The following is a 5201-nucleotide window of genomic DNA, read 5'->3' as shown; positions in this document are numbered from 1 at the left end:
GCCTATAAAATGCCACGACTCCAGGACTCGAATCTACAAACAGCGAGAGCTATTATTTATTTACCAAGTGTAAAAATCCCCCGTCTCCTCCTTTCAGACTAAGCCCATAGCTTGAACTTCCAGAAATCAATTTACATTTTTAAATTCCTTTATGAGTTCTTGCTATTTGACAGCATTCTCTTTGCTCACAGGGATCTGACAGGCTTTGTTCCAAGATATTTTCAATATTTAGAACATCGAAGAGATATTTAAAATATCAATTATCTTGTTTGGGTAAGTAGCCATTAAACATGCAGGGTAACTTGCTTGAACTGCAAGTCTGCAGGCTAAAAGCGCCTCGCATTTTATATGACATTCTTCATCCGTGCTTTTCAAATCATTTTATAAGTACTAATGAATAAAGTTTATTAACAATCCAGCGAAGGAGACAAGAGCTGTTATCCTCTTTCCATGGCATGGAAATTGGGAGATATTTGTGTGTAATCTCGTTTGTGCTCGCTAGATGCCAAATGAACTCAAGTTCCTTTGCACCTCTCCAGCACTATAAAAATTCATTAAAATCATTCAATACATGCTTTAAACTCCTCCACGATGAGACCCTCGTTAAATGAGAATCAGATCCAACATCAGGTTCTGGCATCACTGTAACAGCCAGTCTGTGTTCCCATTAATGACATAAGCATTGACCTCAGGCCCAGATTCCATCATATTTGGGAACAACAGGAAAAAAGGCCAAAATTTTGACTTAAAAACCTTTGTTGGAATTTTTTGATCTAGTGAGTTTTCAAACTTTTGTTTTGTGGATTTTGGGTGCACTCAAACTGGGTTTTTTATTCTCCTAATCAGATCTAAGTAATCAAGGGGTTGTAGTGTTGCAAAATTTTCAAGACAAAAAAACCCCCTAACCCTCTAAGAACCATTTTTAACTGAAGTGCTGCAGTCCAACATCTGCAAACATCTGCATGTGATCAAGGTGATACACTTACTGATTCTGTAAGGAAGGCAATGTGAGGGGAGAGGACCTGCCCTTCTTCCCTGTGGTGTATGAACTTACCCTGCCCTGGGTTACTTCTTACCCAAACACCAAACTGGCAGATTGAGTCAGAGTTTGAAGTGATTATCCAACTTTAGAGTGTTCATCATAGTGATGCCTCTCCTTGCTCAGAAGCACACGTATTTCTGTTGCTAATTGTAGCCCCAATTATTCTCTCTCATCCCATAGGGGAATAAACCAGCAAAGCACTTGACCTACTAGTACGTACACCTGGGAGGACCTTTCCCACACAGGGTCTCCTCTAGTTTGGGATTTGGAGGGGACACGCAGGTCCCCACAGATGTTAACTGCTCCCCAGGGGTCTCTCCAGCCGAGGGAGTTTCATTCCTCACGTCAGTAGGTGCAGGATTTGTGCCACATGAAGGACAACTGTCACTTTATTAAATAGTGACATCAGTGATTTTCTGCCTGGCAATAGCTGTGCCTTGGTTCACAGCTCTGCACTCAGAAACCAGAGCATCTCCTGATCAGGGAGACCACTTTTTATAACCTCATCCCACACAGTTTTGCAGGCAGTAATACATCCCAGTGAGACTATTAGACAAATAAGGTCTTAAAATCTTATCTCAGATCTTGCTCAAACATGAGATTTTTGTAATCATAAATGCTAAAAATACCTCTCCCATGTAAGAGTGATAACTGCAAGCAGGATTCAGGCTTGCCTGAAATTGCTGCAGTCCAGGCAGTTCATAGTTAATACATAACTCTCTTGACAAACAGCTCAGATGACAACACACCTATAATTATAGTTATATCTGATCACGTCGCCTGGGGAAAAAGGAAGGTGATACTGCAAATGTAGAGGGACTGCATCCTCCTCTCTGTCTCCCAGCCAGTGCTCCAGACTCCCTTGGACCTCTGCAGGAATTAGCCAACTCTGTTGGCTAGTCAGTCCTGGGAAGGGATGCTGTGCACTCACCTGGGCCTCCCTAATTCTGGGAGCTGTGTGGTACCCACTTAGAGTGATGCTGGCAAATTAGAGCAGCCTGAAAAGGCAGGCAGGTAAGAGGAGCAGGGCAGGCTTGAGCTTTGTCTTCTGTCCCTGGGAGGCTTGCAGGGCCAGCAGATGGGAAGCCAAGTGCTGACACTGTCCTCACTGCTGGCATGGTGTCACTTGTGTGCTGGCTCCCCAGGGTGGGGACCAGCTACCCGTGGCTGTGCAAGGGACACAAAGGTCAGTGCATGACAAGGGGGATGGACAGAGGCCACAGGGCTGGGGAGGCAGAGGGGTTTGTGTCCTCCACCCTCAGGGACATCCTGCCAAGAGCCACCTTCCTGTGGAGCTGCCACATCAGCATCAGCCTGGGCCACCTCTTGGCTTGCCAGCAGAGGTGATGCCCTTTGTACCCAGTCTTCAGCCTGGCAATCTCTTTGCACCTTATGTGCATCCTAAATATGGGAAAACCTTGACATGACTGACTCAGCTGGGCAGGTTTCTGCCTGTCCCTTTTTTGTCCTCAGGATGAGAACTTATCCCACCAAACAAAACCCCAGTGCAAGCCCACTTTTCCAGAATGACCCCTGTCTCTAGCACAGAGTGAGCACTGGTACCCTCTATTTGCACTGCTAGCACAGTCCTTCTCCTTGAATTTGCTCTAAATACTCGCTAGGTTTCCAGGACTAATATTTCCAGGATGAATATTCTTATATGATACTGCAGCCTTCTTCTTTTGGCTGAGACAGCAATGTTCCCTAATGTGTAAATTTTCCTGTTTTTTTCCCTATGCATAAACCTTAAACTCTATCAATAACTAATTGTTTCATGTGTCTCAGACAAAGTGTAATCAACAGAGAGAATGGTGGGGAAGTGTGAAATGACAGAGTGACATTCTATGCTTAAATAAGCAAACTACACCCAAATCAAACAATGGCTCGAAAATGTTTCCATAATAAGGGTGCATAAATTACCTCCATTACTTGGAAAGCTCTTACTTGCATCCTACCAGCCACATTTGTAGTATTCACAAGAGCTGATACACTCCAGTCATGATAGACATGCCTCTGTTACAGTAATTATAAAATGCTTTGTGAAAATATCATTGTGTCTACAGAGCTACTGAAGTTGTACTGTCTCTTTGGTGTTTGTGTACTGCCTCTGTGAATTTAAGAAATATAATTATAAAGGGCAAGAAGTAATACATTTGAAAGTAGATAGACCACTTTTTGATATTTATTCTCTGTGAGGGAAAAAAGAAAACATATCTCAGATTGTGCCAATATGTGATATTCACCATCTGGATAATGTAAAGGGGGTGTGATCCCTTGGAAAAAAAAAAAAAAGGCAATAATTCCAGATTGGATGGGAACATTTTTAAGAAGATACATTGGTGGTTTCTTGTGTAAGATCTCAATCACAGATGCATATGCCATATACACAAGAAGGGTCTGGGAGAAAGGAGATTTTGCGTGAGAGGGCCAAAGCCACCCAGGGCTGGGTGCTGCAGGTGGTGCTGCCCCAGGCTCCACACAGCCCCTCTGGAGCCCCTGGAGGCAAGAAAATCACTCGTCTCTCTTGCTCTCATCTCACAGGATTTTTTTTTTTAAATTTTTGGCATCCTACAACTTGAAAAATAGCAACTTTTATTTTTTTCTTTATAGGAAAATCCCTTACAGTTTAACCAAAAGCAGAGCCCTTACAATTATGTATTCAGTCTATATATCTCATCATTTTACGTATTTTTTCCCCCTCAAATATTTTGTTTTAGTTGAATGCATCTAATGATGTACAGCTATAAGTAGTCAAAAATTTTTAAGGGAAACCTGGAAAATAATTATACTAATAAATGAAAAAGAAAACACAGTAATAAAAGAGATATGATTTGCTTTAATTTTGTGGCTGCATTTGTCATTACACCAAGGCAATATTAAATATCTGACCTGAACATTATTCTGGTCCTTATTACAATTGCTGGATTCATTAAAAAGACCATGTTAACTTTATTTTAATAGTGTAGAATCTTTGAGTATAAGTATTTCCAAAATTAATATCAGTCAACATAAGAGCCTTGAACAAATCTGAAATACCTTAAAGGATTGTTCTGAATTGATTTTAACACACAGTGTAAGAGGAAAATGTACTTGTATACTGCTGTTATTATTATAAAAATGTATGTGCAGGAAGTTTGGAGGGAAATTGTCCACAAGCAGTGAAGTGCAAAGTGTGAAATATTAGATATACTCTTTTTTTTTTTTTTTTTTTTTTTTTAATCCCAGTTTTAACAAGCCAAGAGGGTATGAATGCATGAACAGCATCAGCTGTATTTCAAATTAACCATAGCAAGCCCCTCCACGTACCTGGAAAACCTGATCTGAACGCTGAGATTTTGTATGTTAATTTATACTGCAGAGTTCTTAACATCTGACATCGGCTGTAACATTACAAGTTGTGCTATGACTTTATTAAGGGATGATTTCCAAAGCCCTAAAGAATACTTATTATGTTGTAATATATATTTCTGAAGAGGATTAGGTCTTTGATGCTAAAACCTAGACGTTTTAAGAGCGAGTTTACTGAAATGAAAAAGATTACATAGGTTCCTTTGTGTTGCACCAGGTAGAGCTTTTCCACCTTCATTTCAACTTCGTTTCACAAACCTCAGTGGTATCACAACCGAGAAATGCATTTAAAATCCCTCAGAGTTTCATTACTGAAATGGGATATTCTAGAAAAGGACCTGGGGCTTGTGCTGAACCACAAACTGAATAGGTAACAATGGGATAAAAAAAGCCTGGAAAAATACAAAAAGTCCTTCCTGCAATGTGTTAATGTTAATATCAGACTGAGCAGCATCTGGATTTCAAAGGCTGTGTCTGATTTTGGATGCCAGTCTTTTAAAATAATTGAAAAAATTGAACGAAGAGCAAGAATAATGAAAAAGTTTTGAAAACTTGACCTGTGAGAAAAGACTGATGAAACTGGGTTTGTTTAATTTAGGAAAGAGAGGACGGGTAATGGTTTTCCAGGATGTAAAAGGTTGTTGCAGAGAAAAACACCATCAGTTGTTCTCCAGATCCACTGGGGGTAGAACAAGAAATAATCAGCTTAATTTGCAGAAAAAAAAAATGTAGGTTAGATATTAGCTAAAATGTCAAACTATAAAGAGAGTTAAGCACTGGGAGAGGTTACCTGGGAGTACTGTAAAAAATC

The sequence above is a fragment of the Onychostruthus taczanowskii genome, unplaced genomic scaffold (assembly GCF_017590055.1).
Source record: "Onychostruthus taczanowskii isolate IOZ18803 unplaced genomic scaffold, ASM1759005v1 scaffold3, whole genome shotgun sequence".
Classification (NCBI taxonomy): Eukaryota; Metazoa; Chordata; class Aves; order Passeriformes; family Passeridae; genus Onychostruthus; species Onychostruthus taczanowskii.
This window is presented reverse-complemented; position numbering follows the sequence as displayed.